Source organism: Mirounga angustirostris, unplaced genomic scaffold (assembly GCF_029215605.1).
Source record: "Mirounga angustirostris isolate CCGP_5_RB_7025 unplaced genomic scaffold, mMirAng1.0.hap1 SCAF_12, whole genome shotgun sequence".
Taxonomy (NCBI): Eukaryota; Metazoa; Chordata; class Mammalia; order Carnivora; family Phocidae; genus Mirounga; species Mirounga angustirostris.
In genome coordinates this window covers 21687125-21708378 of record NW_026991720.1, presented here as the reverse complement: position 1 = coordinate 21708378, position 21254 = coordinate 21687125, and the positions used below count along the sequence as shown (strand labels likewise).

At 41.8% G+C, this 21254-nt stretch overlaps 1 protein-coding gene across 10 annotated transcripts in view; it reads right to left on the bottom strand.

Moving 5' to 3' along the window:
- Nucleotides 1–21254, bottom strand: part of TSGA13 (testis specific 13) — a 119021-nt gene that overhangs the window by 76519 nt on the left and 21248 nt on the right. For 6 of the 10 annotated variants that reach the window (XM_064574941.1, XM_064574946.1, XM_064574939.1 and 3 more), the window contains one exon: nucleotides 11826–12054. The exons of the other annotated variants lie outside the window; for them this stretch is intronic. The gene's annotated coding sequence lies outside the window, so the exon portion shown is untranslated. The remainder of the gene's footprint in view (nucleotides 1–11825; nucleotides 12055–21254) is intronic. 10 annotated transcript variants of the gene reach the window in all.

Genomic DNA, 21254 nt, shown 5'->3' with positions numbered 1-21254 from the left:
ACAAATGATACATAATCTGATGCAGCAGATAATTGTATCCTATCAATGCTAAATGAACCAACAAAAATGTCAACAAGACTGATTTATAAACCATGAGGACAATTTATTAATTTTAATATAGGTAACTCCCAAGTGGATTGGAATGCGGGTTGCCAAACTATGACCTGTGGTTTCTTTTTGTACAGCCCACGAGCAAGGAACTTCTAAAAAAGATTTTTAGTGGGTTGTAAAACAAAAAGAAGAATATACAACAGAAACCATTGTGGCTCACAAACCTAGAATATTTTCTCCCTGACTCTTCACAGAAAAAGTTGCCTGACCCCTGGGTCAGAATCCTCTTGTAGGAAGGTACCTGTGGCTGAGAGGGAATACCCCAGACCTTAGGAATTAGATCTAGATTGGATGATTATACTTGGGGATTGTCTCTTTGGGCCAGGAAGACCTTTCTGCCTGTCATGTTAGAAGGTAGCTAATTCTGTGTTACAAACAAGAGAGGGAGGGATGTTCTGTGATCATTGGGCCCAACTCAGAAGTATGGGGGGTGGGGCAGCAAAGTGTGAGGGGGAGAGGAGCTGGTCCCACAGGGCCTCCATTGTCTTTGTCAGCGGTACCAGCAGCAGGGGATGTGGGGCTCAGGGACCTCCAGGACCTCCATGCGTCTGCACATGGGAGGGGGCTCGGGGTGGGCAACCCCTGAAGGCTGTGAGAGATGGCCTGCAGGAGAGATGGCCTGGGGTGAGCAGTTGTGGACTGGGGAACATTTGAATCCCTACTTACCTAAAAGTCACAGTGGATGAGTCACAAGGCAATAGTGCTCTTACATGGATGCCGCCTTCATCTCCTTCCTCCTGGTCCTGACGTCCCTGGCTTCTCTCTCTAGTTACACCATCCCCACCCCCACCTCCCCATAGATCCCTCTTCCTTGCTTTCTTTTTCTCCTTAGTACTTATCACACTATTCAGCTGTGATGTTGGTTAACTCACTCCTTAATTATCATCTGTCTCTTCCACTAGAATGAAAGTCCAATGAAAGCGGGGTTCCGGGGGGCTGTTTTGTTCACTGCTTTAACTGCAACATTTTCAATAGTGCCTGGCACATAGCAGGTGCTTAATAAATTCTTGCTGATTGAATTGAATGAACCCTGTTTCCTTAAGAATATTGATGGGGAGAAAGTCTTAATTCCTGTTAATTCAGTCAGGAAGAGGTTGAAAGTCCCTCCACATTGCACATTAACGAAAACGTGGCCTTGGGGCGCCTGGGTGGCTCAGTCGGTTTAGCATCTGCCTTCGGCTCAGGTCATGATCCCAGGGTCCTGGGATCGAGTCCCGCGTCGGGCTCCCTGCTCAGTGGGGAGCTTGCTTTTCCCTCTCCCTCTGCCTGCCACTCCCCCTACTTGTGTGTTCTCTCTCTCTCAACCTGACAAATAAAATCTTTAAAGAAAAAAAAAAGAAAAAAATGGCCTTATTTTGTATCCTAAATTAATAACATGGGACATAGGAGTCATAGGACAGCCAGCTTGCCAGTAGGTTTTCTCCACAGCAAAATGTTTACACAGAATGCTAGCTTACGATCAGAAAGTTACTTAGTGAAATGAATCCGAAGAGAGGAACCAGCATTATCAGAGCTGGCCTTATCAAGCTATAGGGTAGTCTCATGACTGCACACATGTGATGGGAACACATCCTCCACGGGGATCAAAAAATGTACAGACTGTCAGGGGCCCTTCTCTCATATAGTAACAGCCCCTGCTTCTACGGTGCTTACTCTGTGCCAGGCACAATTTGTTGAAAATTTTTCGTGTAATTTGTTGAATGAGCTTCAATAAATAGTAATAGTGAATGAGTAACTGTCCCGAGCATGAGTAATGGTGAATGAGTAATAGTGAATATATTGCACATCCACTGCCTACCAGGTCTGGCGTCTGCCTCTCGTGGACGCTGCTGGAGACTTGAGAAGCTCCCACCTTTCCTCCTGCTCTGTGGCATCACAGCTCTTATAATACAGCAGCTCCGAGATTAGGTTAGTCCCCCTCCTCTTTTTTTTTTTTTTTTTTTTTAACATCAAACACATTCCAGTCACGCCTTCCTCTGGAGGCGCCTCTGCCCACCTTGAATGGACTTGTCTGTCCTTCAGGTCTCATCAGCAACAGCCTGTCACGATTTAAATCATAATTGTCCCTTGTAAAAGTGGCTGTCACTTTAATTCTGAAAACAAGATCATATTTTAAGTGTGTCAGGAGAGGCTTTCTATTGTAACTTTGTGTTGAAACCTGTGAATCTGAGGATGTTCTTATAATCATCACATAATTTTTGTGTTTTGTACATTGGGAATTTTGCATATTAGATTTTCTTACAGGGGCACAAGGGAGAATGTTAACCTTTTAATTCGATTAAATACTTTTGCACACTTTTCCTGATTAGGACTGGGTTGGCTAATGGGAGAGAAGTGAGCTTAAACGTGAGTTTACCCTCCTGTTGTGGAGGCAAGACAGACACAGCATAAAATTTGGTAACCAATAAAATAGCTTTTGATCAGTGCCGGACTAAATGGAACAGATTATGAGTACTGTGAGTTTGGACAAGGTAGGACATCTTGGGACTATCTAACTGAATAGACATTTCACTGTTAAGAAAGGTTTAAATTCGGTCCCCCCAGGTGGGTTCGATAATGCCTTCTGGAAGGTTTCTCAAATTTGAACAGCCTCACTAACAAAACAAAACAAAACAAAAAAAAAATCGATGCCTGCCAAGAACTATCTTGGTGGGGATGTGGTTCCCTCTAGTGGTGGTATAAGGACTTATACATTAAGGAGTTGTACATTTTATTTGTATATATATTTTTTCTTATTTGGTCAACAAAGACTTATTGAGGAACTACTATAAATTAGGCTCTGTATTAGAGATGCAGTGATAAAACACACAGTTTAATTTATAGGAAGGTCATAAACCTAGAAGAGAGAAAGCCAAAGACTTATGATACATTGTATCTGCAGTAATAGAAATAACAAAATGTAGCCACACAGTGCAGATCAGAAAGGTTGGCCTTAAGTAAGGGAAGACTTTCTGAAGAAGTAGAGATGTGATCTGAGTTCTTATAAGGTAAACATTATTTTTTCCCCTTACAATATCAATATATGTTTGTTGTAGAAAATTTAGGAAATGCAGATGAACTAAAAGAAATTACCCATTATTCCATCACCCTGAGACCACTTACAATACTTTGCTAATATTTACCTCAAACCCCTTTTTATGCATAATTTACTTTTTAAAAAAGATTTATTTGGGGGGGGCACAGGAAAGGGAGTAGGGAAGCAGACTCCCTGCTGAATGCTGAGCAGTGGGGGGAGGGGGGGCCTCATTCTCACAACCCTGAGATCATGACCTGAACCAAAATCAAGAGTCTGTCACTTAACCGACTGAACCACCCAGTAGCCCCCATAATTTACTTTTTAACAGAGATTTTTAACAGAGATTGCATTTGTAACATTTTGTAATCTTCCACATTACCATTTCCAACCTGCCATTAAACAAGTTAATATATTTTGAAATTTTTCTTACTAAACATAGTAATGCAACATTATTACTCTTTTCCAAAATACCATTGGCTATTTTCCCACTTTAATTTTTTTCAGATGAACTTTAGAGTAATTTTGTTCAGGTTTTAAAAATCCCATTGGTACTTAGATTGTGGGAAATAGATTTATGTGGGGAGAGTTTATATCTTCATAATATAAAATTAAGTCTTTCCATCTAGAAATATTGTAGGTCTCTCCACTGTTTGGATCTTCTTTTATAGTCCCTCAACCAAATGTTATAATGTTCATTAGGGTCCAAGACTTCAATTTAAAGGATTATTTCTAGGTATTTTACATTTTTATGGCACTGGCAAGTGGAGCTTTCTCAACTTACTATTTTTCAAACTAATTATTTGGCTGTAGGCATAGGAATGTAACTGATATTTTCATCTTTTTAAGTTTTATTTATTTAAGTAATCTCTACACCCCACATGGGGCTCAAACTCACAACCCCGAGATCAAGAGTCGCATGGTCTTCTGACTGAGCCAGCCACGTGCCCCTAATCTTTTTTTTAATTGACTCCTTTGGGTTTCCATATGGACAATCACAACATCTGGAATCATGACCATTTACCAGCACCTTTCCAATAACTAATCCTCTTATTCTTCTTATTGCATTGGGAGGAAGTTTATAAATTTATTCAATAATATAGGGACCCTTGTCTTGCTTTTTATTCTTGTTTCATCCTTAAGTGTAGCATTGTCTTTGTTTTTTTCAAAGCATCTGATGGTGTACTTTATTTCTTGGAACATATCAGTTAGACCTCTCTAACATGTGGGACTTCTGCTAATTGAATGATTTGCTTTTCTGGTTTTTGTTTTCAGTTCTTTTAGTGTGGTAAAATGCACACAACATAAATTAACCATCTTAATCCTTTTTAAGGGTACTGTTTAATAGTATTAAATACATTCATAATGTGCAACCACCATGACCATCCATCTCCAAAACTCTGTTCATCTTGTAAAACTGAAACTCTATACCCATTAAACAGTAACTCCCCATCCCCCCCCCTCCACTTCCAGCTCCTGGAAATCACCCTCCTCCTCCTGTCTTTATGATTTTGACTAATCTAAGTCAGAAAATATAAATACCTCCTATAAGTGGAATCATGCTTTTTGTGATTACCTTATTTCACCTGGCGTAATGTCCTCAAGGTTCATCCATGTGGTAGCATACTGTAGAATTTCCTTCCTTTTTAAGGCTAAATAATATTCTATTGTATGTGGATACCACATTCTGTTTATCTATTCATCCATCAACAGACACTTGGATTGTTTCTACATTTCAGCTATTGTGAATCATTCCACTACGAACATGGGTGTACAAATATCTCTTTGAGATGTTGCTTAAATTATTTCGGGTATCCACCCACAGGTGGAATTGCTGTACTATATGGTAATTCTAATTTTAGTTTTTTGAGGAACTACCATACTGCTTTCCACGGGGCTGTGCCATTTTCCATTCCCACCGACAGTGCACCAGGGTTCCAATTTCTCCACATGGACACCAGCACTTGTTGTCTTCTGGGTTTTGGATAGCAGCCATCCTAATGGGCAGGAGAGGACATTTCATTGTAGTTTTGATTTGCCTTTCCCTGGTGATCAGTGATGTTCAGCATCTTTTCTTATGCTTATTGGCCACTTGTATGTCTCCTTTGGAGAAATGTCTGTTCAAGTCCTTTGCCCATTTTTTAACTGGACTGTTTTGTGTTGTTTAGTTTTAGAAGTTCTCTATATATTCTGGATATTACTCTCTTATCAGATATACGATTTGCAAATATTTTCTCCCATCCTGTGGGTTGCATTTTTACTGTTGATAGATAGTGTCTATTGATGCACAAATTTTAAACATTTCCATAGAGTCCATTTTGTCTATTTTTTCTTTTGTTATTTCCCATGTTTTTTTTTTCTAAGAGATTTATAGCTTTACATTTTATAGTGAAATCTGTGATCCATTTTGAGTTCTTTTTTTTTTTTTTTTATAAGCTGTGAGATGTAGGTTGAGGTTTGTTGTTGGTTTTTGAGGTTTATTTGTTTACCTTGGAATGTCCCATTGCTCTTACATTTCCATTATTTATTGAAAGACTATCCTGCTTCTACTGAATTGCTTTTGCACCTTTGTCAAAAATCTGTCTGTACAGGGGTGCCTGGGTGGCTCAGTGGTTAAGTGTCTGCCTTTGGCTTGGGGCCGTGATCTCAGGGTCTTGGGATCGAGCCCCACATCTGGCTCCCTGGTCAATGGGGAGGTGGGGAGCCTGCTTCTCCCTCTCCCTCTGCAGCTCCCCTGCTTGGGCTCTCCCTCTCACAAAGTCTCTCTCAAATAAATAAAATCTTCAAAAATAATCTGTACATCTATAGCTCTCTATTCTGTTCCCTTCATCTCCCCCTATCTGTCAGCAACATGCAGTCTAGAATACTGTACCTATATAACAGGTGGTAAGCAGATTACCATTCACCAGTTACCAATCCCAGGGAAGGACTCCAAGTACATGGAGGCTACAGAGATCATCACGACGCCAGCCACCAGGGATAAAAGTCCAAACACCTGTGCCCACTGCATCTCGGTATCAGAGTCACCAATAAGAACTCAATGCCACCGAGCACTGGGTGGAATAATGCTTCACTTACATAGAGAAGAGACCAAACAAGATTTGCTTCAGTAGTGGGTATCAGTCCCCTGTGGCCAGCAGGTCTCTCCTGGTGACTGACACAGGGCAATTTGCCTTTTTTGTGCCACAGCGGAAGGACTCTGTCTCGTCGCCATGGAGGACGATAATACAGTGGAGTTGGCCAAGGTACCATGTGATGCACAAGCTTCAAGTAAAGACAGAAGAGCATTCATTGAGCTTTAAGTAGGGAAATATATTCCCTCAAGAGGTGCTAAGCCCAGCACAGACTGTGTGGGCTCATCACCTCTGGGTAAGGGAGTGTTCCAAGCCCATGGCCCATTCTTATGTGGCCAAGTGGGGACCACAAGTCTGCAAGTACAAGACTGCCTGTTCCAGCAATAAATCTTAGAAAGGAATTAATTTCTCTCACTTCATTCTTCTTTTGCAAAATTGTTTTAGCTACTAGTCTCTTTGATTTCCCATATAAATTTTTGAATAATTTTGCCTTACAAAAAATATTCCTGGAATATTAGTAGGAATTGCATTAAACCTGTATATTAACTTGAGGCATATTGAAATCTTCACTATGTTCAGATTTTCACTCCATAAATGTGGTGTTTCTCCCTTTAGTTAGATATACTTTGATTTCTTTCATTAGTCTTTGGTAGCTTTCAGCATGCAAGTTAATGTTGGGTTATATACAAATGTTATATTTTGTTGGGTTTATGTGTATTTTTTTTGAGAGGTTGTAAATGGTATTATATCTTAAATTTTGGTTCTTTGTGGTCATTGCTAGAATGTAGAAATGTAGTTGATTTTTGTATGTTGATTTTATATTCTGCAACCCTGTTGAACTCACTTATTAGTTGTAAGAGGGTTTTGGTTTTTGGTTTTTTTTGTAGATTCCTTGGCATTTTCTGTGTGGATCATTATGTCATCTGCAAGTAGTAATGTCTTTCTTTCTTTCTTTCCAATCCATGTCCCTTTTTATTTTCTTGTTTGGCTTCACCTCACCAGCTAGGACTAGCAGTACTATGTTGAGTGTCAGTGGTAAGAGTGGGCTTCCTTGCTTTGTTCCTACCCTTAATGAGAAAGCATTCAGTCTTTCACCATTAGGTATGATGTTCTCCGTAGGTTTTTTGCATATGACTTTTATCAAATCAAGGAAGTTTCTATTTCCAGTTTTCTGAGTTTTTACCATGGGTGGGTGTTGAATTTTGTCAAATATTTTTCTGTATCTGCAAGACTATGTAATTTTCTTCTTTAGTCTGTTAATATGGTTGATGTAATAATGAGCAGTGAGTATAACGTAAGACTGATGAATAACTGACCTCTACTTCTGAAACTAATAATACATTATATGTTAATTGAATTTAAATTTAAAAATGTTTTAAAAATTTTAAAAAAATATGGTGGATTACATTGATTTTTTTTCCTGATTTTATTTATTAGCGAGAAAAGAGCACAAGCAGGGGGAAGGGCAGAGGGAGAGAGAGAAAGAGGCTCCCCACTGAGCAAGGAGCCCTATGTAGGGCTCGACCCCAGGACCCCGAGATCATGACCTGAGCCAAAGGCAGACACTTAACTGACTGAGCCACCCTGGCACCCCTACATTGGTTGATTTTCAATTACTGAACCAGCCTTGCATCCTTGGAATAAGCCCCACTGGGTCACGATGTAGAATTCTTTTTATATATTACTAATTCTTGCTAATATTTTGTTTAAAATGAGCATCTAGGGGCTCCTGGGTGGCTTAATCATTAAGTGTCTGCCTTTGGCTCAGGTCATGATCCCAGGGTCCTGGGATCAAGCCCTGCACTGGCTTCTCCCTCTCCCATCCCCCTGCTTGTGTTCCCTCTCTCACTGTGTCTCTCTCTCTCAAATAAATAAACAAATAAAATGAGCATCTATATTCAAGAGTTATATTCATTTATAGTTTTATTTGTGTTTGTGTATCTTTGTCAGGTTTTGGTATCAGAGTAATACTGGCCACCTCATCTGAGTTAAAAAGTATTTCCTCCTCTTCTATTTTCTGGAAGAGATTGTGTAGAATTAGTATTAATTATTTAAACATTTCATAGAATTCTGTTTCAAGTTCACTGATTCTTTCCTCTGTCCTCTCCATTCTCTTTTACGTCCATCCACTGAGTTTTAAAATTTAGGTTATTATATGTTTCCATCATAAAGTTGTCATTGAATTCTTCTTTATATACATCTTTCCTGAATCGGTTTTTTCATTTAAGTGTGTTCATAATTGCTCATTGAAGCAGTTTTATGATGGCTCAGTTGATTTTTGTGTTATGCGTGAGATAGGGATCTAATTTTATTTTTTATATACAAATACCCAGACTTTCCAATACCTTTTATTGAAAAGTCCATTCTTCCCCTTTATTTTTCAGTGCCCGCTGAGTCATGAATCAAGTGTTATTACATTCATGGTTCCTCACCCCCACTCCCACATGCTCTATTCTGTTCCATTGATCAACTGGTTCATTCTTGTGCCAATACCATACTTCCTTGTTACATATTATTCCTTATTTTATAATAAATCTTCATGTCTGGTAGAATAAGTTCTCTTCATTCTTTTTCAAGATTTTTTTTTTTTTTTTGTGGTTCTTGGCTCTTTACATTTCTGTATAAATTTTGGAACCAGTTTGTCAAGTTGCTTTTAAAAAGTTTGAGACTGTGTTGGCTGTAGCCAATTTAGGGAGATCTGATATCATCAAACTAAGTCTTCCAATACATCAACATTTATTTTTTTATTTCTTCATTTTTAACTTTCTATTTTGAAGTAATTATAGAGTCATGGGAATGTGCACAAATAACATAGGAGACCGTACACCTTTTACCCAGCCTCAGCCAATGGTAGTATCTTAAATAGTTATAGTAGTATACTATCAAAACCAGGACGCTGACACTGGAACAATGCACAGAATTTACTCACATTCCACTGGTTTTGCATGCACTTAGTTGTGTATGTTGTGTGTGTACAATTCTATGTAACAGTATCATATGTGTAGATTTTCTAATCACTACCACAGTCAACGTACAGAACTGTTCTATCACTGCAAAGATTCCTGGTGCTACTATTTCTAGCCACACCCATTCTTCTTTGACTTTTTGATAAAAAATTTTCATTTCCTTCATTCAACACTACGTCTTGGAGATCCACCCCCATTAGTAGATATATTTAATTCTCTTTAAATGCTGAACAAATACATGTTGATATATTTAACCAACCCCCTACTGGTGGACTTTTTACCTCCATTTATTATTATTTTTTTATCGTTTTAGACTCTACTGCAATACGCATCCTAATATATGCCTCCTCATGCACATATGTGGGTGTTTTTCTAGGATAGAAACAGAGGAGTATAATCACTGAGTTGTAGGACAAGCCCATGTTATATTTCAATATACAATGTCAGATTGCCCTCCAAGTGGCTATGCCAATTTGCAATCCTGCCAGCAGATAGGGAAGGATCAGCACATGGATGAAAATGAATAAAAAGATGTCCAGAGGGATGCCTGGGTGGCTTAGTTGGTTACGTATCTGCCTTCAGCTTAGGTCATGATCCCAGGGTCCTGGGATCAAGTTCCATATCGGGCTCCCTGCTCAGCAGGGAGCCTGCTTCTCCCTTGCCTGCCCCTCCTTCTGCTTGTGCTCTCTCTCTCTCTGACAAATAAAATCTAAAAAAAAAAAAAAGATGTCCAGAATGCAATCTTAAATGGGATTGTCAGGATGGATCTTACTGAGAAGATGGAATTTGAGCATAGATCTACGGAGAAGAGGGTGGATGTAGCTGTCTGGGAGAGTGGCCGGGTGAGCATGCCGGCTTATTTGGGGAACACTGAGGAGACCACAGGAGAAGGAGTGGAGTCCGTGGTGAGGACTGTGGGAAATAAGATGGCCGGCTACAGGGAAGGTGCAGATCGGGAAAGGTCCCAGAGGCTGGAGTAAGGCTTTTACCCCGGAGTGACAAGGAGATTGTGACAGGTTTTGAGCAGAGGACTAATGTGATTTGACTTCCTTTATATTTTTTAAAAATAAAATCAACTTTATTCAGACAGAATTTACATACAATAGAAGGCACCCATTGTAACTGTGTAGTCTGATGAGTTTTGACCAAGATCTGTGGTTAAGTGATTTGCCCAAAGTCAAACCCTAAGGACAGACGTGTCAGCACTAGCCTTTGAGCCTTGGCCCACCTACACCAAAGCCCGTGCACGTTCTTCTGAGGCCATAGCGCTCGGGTCCCAGAGTGCAGTTTCCTGTCCCAAAGTAGCAGGAGGAAGCGGGGACAGGGCAACAGGAGGCCCACTGAGGGGACAGCATGGAGAGGCAGTGAGGGTACAGGGCGGCCAAACCCCTTGCTCTCAGCATGTATGCCAGCACCCACGGGCAAGGCCACCTGCATGGCCAGTCATTCGAGACACCCATTTAGCTTGTCTCTTACTCCTCAAGGCGATTCTAGGATGAAAAAAAGAAAAATCTTCTTCTCATTTAATCCTCTTTTTTTTTTACTCCTTTCTTTTTTCTGATTATAAAAGAAATGCCTTTCTGTTATACAAAATTCAGATATCATCATCACAACTATAGTATAATAATAATAAACATCCCTGATAATTCCACCCCAAAGATAGCCATCACTAAGTTTATGCATAGACCTCTTTCTTTCCCTTATATATTCATGTGCTAACATGGCTTAGAATTATTCATTTATTTTTGCAAAAATCAGGTCATACATAGCATTGCAATCTTCCCTTCACTTGTAATATCCTTTGGAGCTTTTCCTGTGTCAGTAAATGTGCACCTGACTTTGTTCTTGTAAATGGACACGTATTATAACATTGGATGTTCCACAGACGATTTATCTGGTAGGAAACCTTACTCCTCTCCCACATGTTTCCTGAGGGAATTTCCACCCCCAGGGTGTAACAGTATGACTGATTCTGTCCCCTCAGTAGGAGTGATTTATCTGATGGATTAGGCCAGGAGGAGAAACGGGGCACAAGGGCCCAAGTGGCCCGTCCTTTCTGGGCTTTGGTCAGAGTGGTGGCCCTGGGGGATGCTCCTTTGGCTTGCCTCCAGCAGTAAGCCTACCCACGGCCTCACATTTTAGTCCCATTCTCCAGTGAATCTCTATGTGGACTTTGAATTAGGACTTTTCCTTAGAAAGGTGGGGGGAGGGGGAGAGAGGGGGGGAGAAGGGGAGGAGAAGGGGGAGGGAGATGGGGAGAGGGAGAGACAGCTGGGTGGTTCTGTCGGTTAAGTGTCTGACTCTTGACATTGGCTCAGGTCATGATCTCAGGGTGGAGGGATCGAGCCCCACATCGGGCTCCCCACTCAGCACTGAATCTGAGTCTGTTTGAGATTCGCTCTCCCTCTCCCTCTGCCCCTCCCCCCTGCCCTCCCACCCCACGCTCGCTCATGCTCTCAAAGAAATCTTCAAAAAAAAAAGGGGGGGGGAGGAGAGGAAGGGAGGGAAGAAAGGAAGAAAAATTCCCTCTCAAGAGGGAAAGAGAGCAGTATCATTTTTCGCCCCCTCAAATCCCAACATTTCCCCCATTCTCCACTGATGGACATTTATGTTTTGTCATAGCAAATACTGCCTTTGCCCACCTTAACTTTTTCCACTTACGTTCACTGGGCTGACAACAGGGATGGGAAAGAAGCTCTCTTTAGAAGTCCTTGAATCTGAGCCAAGGATCGAATCAGGGAGAAGCTTGACTGTCAACACCAACAACCACAGTTTGGACTGGGGAGTCTCCCGAGGCCCAAAGAAAACTGCACAGCTGGAAGTTCTGTTTGTTGGTTGGTTGGTTCATTCATTCATTCGTTCATTCGTTCATTCAACGGTAACAGCATACCTACAATGTGCCAGGCACAGTCTTAGACAATGGGTAGAGAAATGGACAAGACACACAACGTCCCGGCTTGTGTGGAACCTATCCGCCGCCCCCCCCCCCCAAGCAAGCAAGCAATAAACACAAGTCAGAATAATAACAGCTATACATTTTTAAATGAGAGAAATCGGTTTCGGTTTAGGCAACTTCTGAGAACATCTTAGAGCAGTTATAAAAGTATGCTTTCTTGGGGCGCCTGGCTGGCTCAATGGGAAGAGCACGAGACTCTTGATCTCAGGGTTGTGAATTCAAGCCCCACGTAAAGTGTAGAAATTACTTAAAATCTTAAAAATAAATTAAAGTATGCTTTCTGGGATAAGCGTTTGAAAGTAGCCATAGGTTTTATTTCAGAAATTTCTAGGTCATGGGTTTCTGTTCCAGGAGTTGGTACACTGGCAAGTGAATGGTTTTCCATGGGGCTCTTCGTTTCATGTCTAATTCAGGAAAGGTGTGTCTGAATTTCAGCCACACACACCCTCAACTTCTCTTTCCACTGTCCTCCTCTGCATATCTTCTCAAGGCATTTTGATAGACTGGAGATACAGAGCTATTTCTGTTCATTACGAATTTGCTTAAAGTGCTGCTTTCCAAAAGAAACTGAAATATTCTGTCAGTGTCTCAGGGGCATCCTGTGATTGGGCAGCACTAGAGTTCTGGTATGGTTTTTAAATATTTTGTTATTGTTAGATTTTGTGTGTGTGGTGGGCTACTCTTTTGTAAACCCAGGGAGGCCATGGAGTCTGGGGAGGGGGACGCAGTGGGAGATGCCGAATTGGATTAATGACCTGAGACCAGCAGGGACTGGGGGAGACCAATTCTCAGCCTGGCTCCTTTTTGTTTAGGCAAATGGACACATGGGGAGCCCTTCCACTATGAAGCCCGAAAGCTTCTGTTCAGGGAAATTGTTTCCTGTTTTGTCCGTTCGGTGGCTTTTAAGGATTTCCTTCCTTCTGTCTTCTCTGCTTTCTCTCTTTAGAATATTGTTCATCAAATTTGGACCTCCCTAACTGACTTCAATGCTTTTTACTGGTTTTTCTCTCACATGTTCCAACTCTTTGCCTTTTTTAACTTTCATTTAGAATTCCCTGCCTGCGTTTTTCAGGTTTTATACTGATTTTTTCCCCCATTTTAACCATCACATTTTTATTTACTGAATGCTCTTTGTTGTTCTGCGATGTCCCTTTTTTATGGGACTGTGTTTTAGTTTTACAGATTAAATATCCCTGAAATCTTCCTGAAGATGCTAACTGGTCTTTTCCAGTTCTAGAGGACTGACTCTGTTATTTCTTTCTTCTGGGGACTATTTTCCCTGTTAATTCTGGTCTTTCTCTTCCATAGTATGTATTTTCCTCAAAGTTGGTGATCCTTGCCTGGCTTTCCCTTTTGTCTTGAAAATTTCCATGCCAGTAGTCTCTTTTTTATCTAAAAGTAAAAGGCTTACCATCTGTACTGATCTCCAGAAACATTTGTGTGAGGTTTTCACCCTTCAAGTTCACTGTTTTGTTACTGAAGGTGATGGACCAGATAACTCTTTGAAGTCCTCTCGCCCAAGGAAAGTGTTCTTTAGCTCTTGTAAATAGCCCCACTTGACACATCTGTGGGTCCCAGTGCAGTCTGGATTCAGGGATACCTGGCGGTGTGGCTTAGAAACGGTTCTTCACACACTCTTGATCAGCAGCTAACGGCTCTGCTCACCTGCAGGCAGACAGGGGTTGCCCCTCGCCAGCATCCTTCCAAACTCTGTGACCCCCATCATTTTTACTTTTTGGTTGTTCTGGTGGTTCTTGAAAAGCACACCTGTTCATTTGCCTACTGGATGATAATAATTCCCTCCACTTCAAATGGGCCAGTTCATTAGGAGTCCAGACTGAAGGTAGGGAGCGTAAGTCCAGAGCTGCAAAGAGGGACAGTCCTTCCCAGGAACAGCAGCTGTGACATGGGGAAGCTGCAGTCCTGTCTCCATGGTGATGCTGTTAGCGAGCCCTCTTGCGCAACTATAGACCCCAGCAGTTAAAGGCAGAAATAAACAAGCCTGCTTAACGAGTGCTCTAACTGAAACCCACAGTGCTTCTTTCTTATCGCACTTTCTTGAGGCATCCATGGAAGTGTTTCGCAACGACCAGAACATCCCAACCACCAGAGCAGAAAAACCCTGATAGCAGCGGAATGCCTAGAAGACCACACCCCACAGTCGTCCCCTTCCCTGCCCATGATCCTGAGCTGAACACCTCCTGCCCCCTCACCCGTGGTCCCGTGCTCCCTGCCTGCTCTCTTGAACACCCCACCCCCACCCGTCCTGAACCTCTCTCTCTCTCTCTCAAACTCTGAGTGTCCAGCTTGGGGGCAGAGAGGTCGGTTGTTAAGGCTTTGAGCCTGTCACCTGCCCGGGCTGCTGGCACCCAAAATAAATTTCTCCCTTTCTCTTTTCCAAACCCTCCTCTCTTGAATTACTGGCCTCTCAGGCAATGAGTTCATCTGAGTTTGTTCAGCAACAGTGCTGGCAAAGCCAGCCAGGAGGTATGCTTTCGATCTGTCCAGGGCCCTTGGGATTGCCAGAGACTGAGCAGGGGGCAGCAGCGTGCCAGGACGCTCTGAATCCCTTCCTGAGTGAGTGGCAGTGGCTGGGATAGATGCTCTAGTCACTACGGAGGTGGTTTTTCCAGAGCACATCCCACCCCTTTATATTAAGGATCACATTCTTAGTAGAGCCTGATTTGGAGGGGAAGAAAGACTAAGGGAAAAAAAGGGGGGTGAATAAGAACTGTAAGTATGAGACACCAGCACAATTTACACATGGCTAACTGGTATTTCTTCATCCAGGATAATTCTAAATTATAATTCCCCCTACCTAGATTATTATTAGATTCAGGCAAATCTGTTTATATCTGGAAGGCTTAAAAAGCACAAACCTTCGATTACTCTGTAACTGAAATACAATAGAAATATGGATGAACTAGTAATCCTCATTTCAGTTTTAAAATAGAGGAAGGTCCCAAATGATTATGCATCCTAATCTGGCAAGTGAAATTGGATGAATGCCAAGGGTTTAGATCTGAGAAGATGAGCAGTTAGGTGAGAAACACTCTAGGCTTTTATGATAGGAATCTCCCTGTTGGGGTAAAAAAAGACAAAGAAAATTCTAAATCGTGGTATTAACCCTTTTATAACCAGTGATAGCCTACATGTATGCATCTGTTCTGCAATTATTGTGTTGTTCTGTATCTATTCTTAAAAGGCTTTAAAGCATTTGCAAGAATCTGATATATTAGGCAAGAAAAATTTAAGTTACAATCAGCATTTAAATGTCTAGGAACTCTTATTTTTTTATATTCATTTGTTTAATTTATTAAGTGAATGAGTACTTAGAGGAATATTTTTTAAGATTTACTTATTTATTTGAGAGAGAGAGAGAGAGAGTGTGTGCATACGCACGTGCCTGAGTGGGGGGGTGTGTGCAAAGGGAGAGAGAAGGAGAGAAATAGACTCCCTGCTGAGCACGGAGCCCCATGCAGGGCTCGATCCCACGACCCCGAGATCATGACGGAAGCCAAAATCAAGAGTCAGATGCTCAACCCACTGAGCCACCCAGGTGCCTCTGGAATTTTTTTTTTTTTTTTTTTTAAGTAGGCTCCACACCCAACATGAGGCTTGAACTCATGAACCTGAGATCAAGAGTCGCCTACTCTACTAAGCCAGCCAGGGGCCCCCATACTTAGAGGAATTTTAAATGTTTACAACATAATACACTAGATTTTGCAGGATAATAATATGGATATTAGACAAATCACTACTAATAAAGTACATTCCTCAGTTAAAGAAACATCCCCCCACCCCCACCCCACCCTCTGCATATTCTGCGTTAAAGCGCCTCTGATCACACCAAGCCATTTACATTATTTTGCTATAAGGAGAAAGGGCCACACGTGGAGGGCAAGACCAGAGTCAGAGTGATAAATTCTGTCTCATTACAAAACCCTTTATATGGCTCTGTTGCTCTCCATTCCATCTTAAACTCTTCTTAGCAATTTCTTCAGCATTTTGGAATTCTTTCTAGAAACACAGAATGGACAGTGTCCAAAAATAACTTTTAATATCTGCTTTTAATATCCACCCTTCACCAAACAGTAATAAGAAAATTACTTTTAAAATAAATTGTATTATCTCTTTATGTTAGCTCTCTTCACAGAAGTAAAACAAACAACAACAAAACCCCAAACAATTCTAAGGTAGAAAAATTTTAAACCTGATTAATAATTGAGGTTACTTTGGACTCAGAAAGATCGTCTATACTCCAAGTAAGTTTAGAGGAAAGGGAACATATGGGCTTCCACACTAACAATAATAATGAAAATGATGATTAATATGTTTGGATGCTTGCTCTGTGCAAGCTTTGTTTGGCATCTTGTCTGAGCCTAGCCACGTGGGTACCACTGTGGTTCCCATTTTGCAGATGGGGAAACTCACCTGCAGAGAAGGTGGTGTTTGCTTATACTTACACAGACTTAGACCTTCTATTGGTCAAGGGTCAAGTAATTTATTCTTTAAACTTCTATTTGCCTATTAATCTGAGTCTGGTGAAACTGTATAATACTTCAGGTTAAATGTGAATAAGAAAGTGATGAATAGGAAATTCATCATCATCAGGGTGCTCTGTAGCTCCCAAGGCTAGTAAATTATAATGGCATGAAGCAAATGTCACTAACGAATTAAAGAGCTGAGTCTTCTATTTCAGGCACAATTTTATTTAGGTAATGATGGCCTTCATAGCCTAGGATAGAAAGCGTCTGGCATTATGCCCAGAACTTGCCAAGGCTTCAAGTATTAGAAGAAAAATTATGGTCTGGGTTAATTTGGGATCTTGGCTGGTTGCCTTGGCTTATGTAGCTTCTGAACTAAAAAAGTGGGGAAGGAGTGAGCTGGGTTCTGCTCCACCTCCTTCCTTTAGTAAAAGGAATGTGTAAGGAGAAGGTAAAGGGATGATAGTAGTCCAAAAAAAAAAAAAAAAGTGCATGTTATTAAAATGAGTCAAAATCAGGACCTCGGGCAGCGGGACCCTGAAGGGGCCTAGGTAAGCTGCCAGGGCCCCTGGAAGAGGCAGGGGGAAGGCTGGTGGAGCAGAAGCCAGTGGGGTGGGAGGTACAGTAGTAGCTGGTAGCTGGCTCAGCTCACTCCTGGGCACAAAGGTGAGGCAGAGTGTCCTCAAAGAGGCCTCCTCTCCCTGAGATTGACAGTTGAAAGGCCCAGAGAAGAGCACCCTGATGCCCGCCCGGGGGTGTGATCTCTCTTCACCCAACGCAGGTACCAACGGGATTGACAAGATGAAAACTTGCAGTAGGTATTATCAGCCCCAAACACAGAGTTAATTTGAAATAGTTAAACCTTGGGAATCATACAGGCAGAAACCATCTCCAGAAAATCCTAGGCAGTCAAAAATAAATCATAGGTACAACCAGGTCCAAGTGAAAAGCTGAATATCTGCTGGGCCTCTGTGTTTTCTCAAATAGAGAAAAATGAATGAATGAATGAATGAATGGGAGAAAAGGGAAGAAAAAGAAAGCCCTTATTTGTACATTTTACCTATTTTTTTTCCAGATTTTTTTATTTATTTTTAGAGAGCACACAAGCAGGGGGAGGGACAGAGGGGGAGAGAGAGAGAATCTTAAGCAGACTCCTTGCTGAGCGCAGAGCCTGACATGGGGCTCGATCCCACAACCCTGAGATCATGACCTGAGCCGAAATCAAGAGTCGGATGCTCAACTGACGGAGCCACCCAGGGGCCCCACCTTTTGTCCATTTCTATGTGTAAACACACTTCTCATGGCAGATTTCAAACTATCAATGTGAAGTCCCTGCCCGGGGAGTTGAGAAGGAATGCCCAGAATTGGCTCGTAAAGGCTGGTATGAGCCGCCTGCAGCACGACCCTTGGTCTGCCCTACACACAAGGAATGTGATTGGTCCTTATCCATAAGGCAGAGACAACTATAATAAGGTGACTTTGTGTCCCTCCTCCACTGATTATGGATTCATCACAGAATCCAAAACAGGAGCTTGTCGTGCTTTAGAAATGTGGATGTTTACACAAAACTTTCTATATAAATGTTGCTAAATTATTTGGTTGTTTTATATCAAATAAAACCCTCTGGGCAGAGTTTCAAATGTGTCTGAAAATTACTTGTAAAGCTATTAGGAGGATAACAAAATATAATTTAAATATAATTTTGCTACTAAAATGTGTTAATTAAAATATGCTAATGTCTTTTGAGTTGTTCTTGTGGAATATAAACAATGTTTTAAAGCTATTTACCTACATAAATTGTTCCAAATGACATTTCTGGATCAAAAGTTTTAAAAATCTGTTTATTCTGGTTATTAACTCAGTCATAGCTGCTGATATCTTTAGAGTTAATACAACCTTGAGACAATAAATATTTATGTGAAGACCCTATAAAAGTTAGAGTTCAGCATTACAGCTACCTATCGTAAAAGAGAAATAACGGACCAACTCCCATAAAAATAGTTAAAGGAGAGTGAAAGCCTCAAAGTTGCAATTTCTGTTTTTCTCACTATCTCTGTTCCCTCCCTCCACCCATTTATCCTCACCCTTCTCTGCTCTGCCCCAGGACCTCAGAGTTAGACCCCTGTGGAGTTTATCACTGAGCTCCTTGCCATTGGCTTCTGGTTGAGTTTGGCAAATGGGAGGCTAGAAATTAGAGCGTGGGAGAGATAAGTCAGAATATTCTTCCCCCTTCCTTCCTTGCTTTGAAGTCCCATCTTTGGCAATAACTGGATCCTTCCAGGAAAACAGTTCCCAGAGAGCCTGGCTGGCTCAGTCACAAGAGCATGCTGCGCTTGATCTCGGGATTGTGAGTTCAAGCCCCAGGTTTGGTGTAGAGATTACTTCAATAAATAAAAACTTTAAAAAAATAAACAGTTCCCACTGGGAAGAACTTGTTTCCCAGTGACACAATTTTCTCTCTCTGTCTCTTCCATTCGAGGGATTTTAGTATCTCCTCACTGCTGCTAGTCTCGGGGTCCCTAGCCCTTGCTTCTTTGGTTCCCTAAACTCTGCCCATACCTCTAAAATCTTGCCCTCCCTAAAGGTCTCTTCATCTGAACCATCTGGAGTGAATTCTTTCTGCTGGGATCCTGCCCTGGTACATTCATGCTTTAGTTTTCATTTGTATTTTCTACTAAGTGTAAGCAAAATTCCAAGAGCAGTTAGTCCATGAGCTTGCATTCTCCACCCTGACCCTTTGGGGAGATTTATTTAGAGCCTTGCACAGCAGGGACACCCACCAGTCAAACTAGATGCTGGCTTGTGTGTTGTTTTCGTGCATTCTGGGTGAATATTAGCCCTTTTTGGTACAATAAACCCTCATTCCAATTTATTGGAATTGAAAGAAATAAAACATAGCTGATGAGATCTAAAATTAAGATGCATTAGCCAACTCTACAGCCCAGGTGATGGCCTTCAATTCTTCAGTTATTTCCTCTGTTTGATACAGTTTTCTTACTGAAACTGACTTTCGTCCTGCACTCTTTCCGGGATGTGGCAAATGTGTGAGACCGGGCCCCAGAAGTGGGAGAAAAGATATCCTAGAGCAGTGGGACCCAAACTTTAGTGTGCATCAGTGTCATCTAGAGAACTTGTTAGGGACCGGGACTGCTCTGCCCATCCCTAGTGTTTCAGAGTTAGTAGGTGCTAAAATAAGAAATCTTTGTCTCTGGTTCCTGGCACAAAGCTCCTAAAACTCTCAGAATTGCCTGAGTAATAGGAGTATCTTTTGTTATTTATAAGGAGCCCCTCCAGAACACACCAGAGATTATGCTAATGTGACAGGGTGGGGCCCCTCCATGGCCTCAGGACAGGGCTGGTCACCAGGATGACCTGGCTTTAGGAGGTTGGAACTTTCAGCCCCACCCACCAACCTCTGAGAAGTGGGGAGAGCTGGAGATTATTCTTTATAAAAACTCTAGAACAAGATTTGATGGGCTTCCGAATTGGTGACCTCCCCAAGCAAGGAGGCCGGCATACCCCAGCTCTATGGGGACCTCGCCCTGGATACCTCTTCATCTGGCTTGTCGTCATCTTGTGTCCTTTATAATATCCTATATCATAAACTGGTAAGTACGTAAATATTTCCCTGACCTCTGTGAACCATTCTAGCAAATTAACAAACTCAAAGAGGGGCTTGTGGGAACCCTGATTTAGAGCTCATCGGTTAGAAGCACAGGAGATAGCCTGGACTGGTGATTGGTGTCCAAAGTGGGGGCAGTCCTGTGGGATGGAGCCCTTACCCTGTGGAATCTGATGCTATCTCTAGGTAGATGTGGTGTGGGGAAACTTTGCAAAAGAAATATAGAAAAAAATTAAACTTTCTTACAACTTACAAGTACATGAGACAGGGAGAGTGACCTTCCTCCAGGAACTCAACTGCCTCAATGTTAATAACTTCTCTAGAGGCAAAACTAGCTTGACATTAGCCCGACCTCCAGGATCCTGTGAGTCTTCTTTAACATACAAAAATCCCTTTGGAAACGTCCTTTATCTCCATCCCCCCAGGATATATGTTAGCAATCATCCTCCAAACATATGGCCCACTGATACACATCTGAAGGGTCTCATGACTAAGGGTTTACTAGACAGCAGTAAATGACCTTACCCTAACAGCAGCCCCTCAAGGTCCTGGAAACCTTGCTTCCAAAATTCCTTAGAGACTTAGGCTATCCCTAACCCCCTCCCAACCTGAGAGTATATAATCAGCCACTCCTCACAACCCCAGTGCAGCTCTTTCTGACCACAGGTCCTGTCCCCAGGCTTTAACAAAGCCACCTTTTTGCACCGAAGACGTCTCAAGAATTGACTGTTCACTCCCAGACCCCAACATTTCACATCAGATGGTGTCAGAATTGAATTAAGCTTCTAGGACACACAGCCTGTGACTGCCAGGAACTGAATTGTTTGGCAATGATAGAAAACACACCAGAGTGGTCTGGGGTGGGGCCTGAGAATTTGCCTTTTTAAGTAATCTTCACATGCAATGTGGGGCTCGAACTCGTAACCCCAAGATGAAGAGCCATGTGCTCTACTGACTGAGCCAGCCAGGCGTGCCCCTGCCCCCTGAGAATTTGCATTTCTACTATGTTCCCAAGCAATACTGCT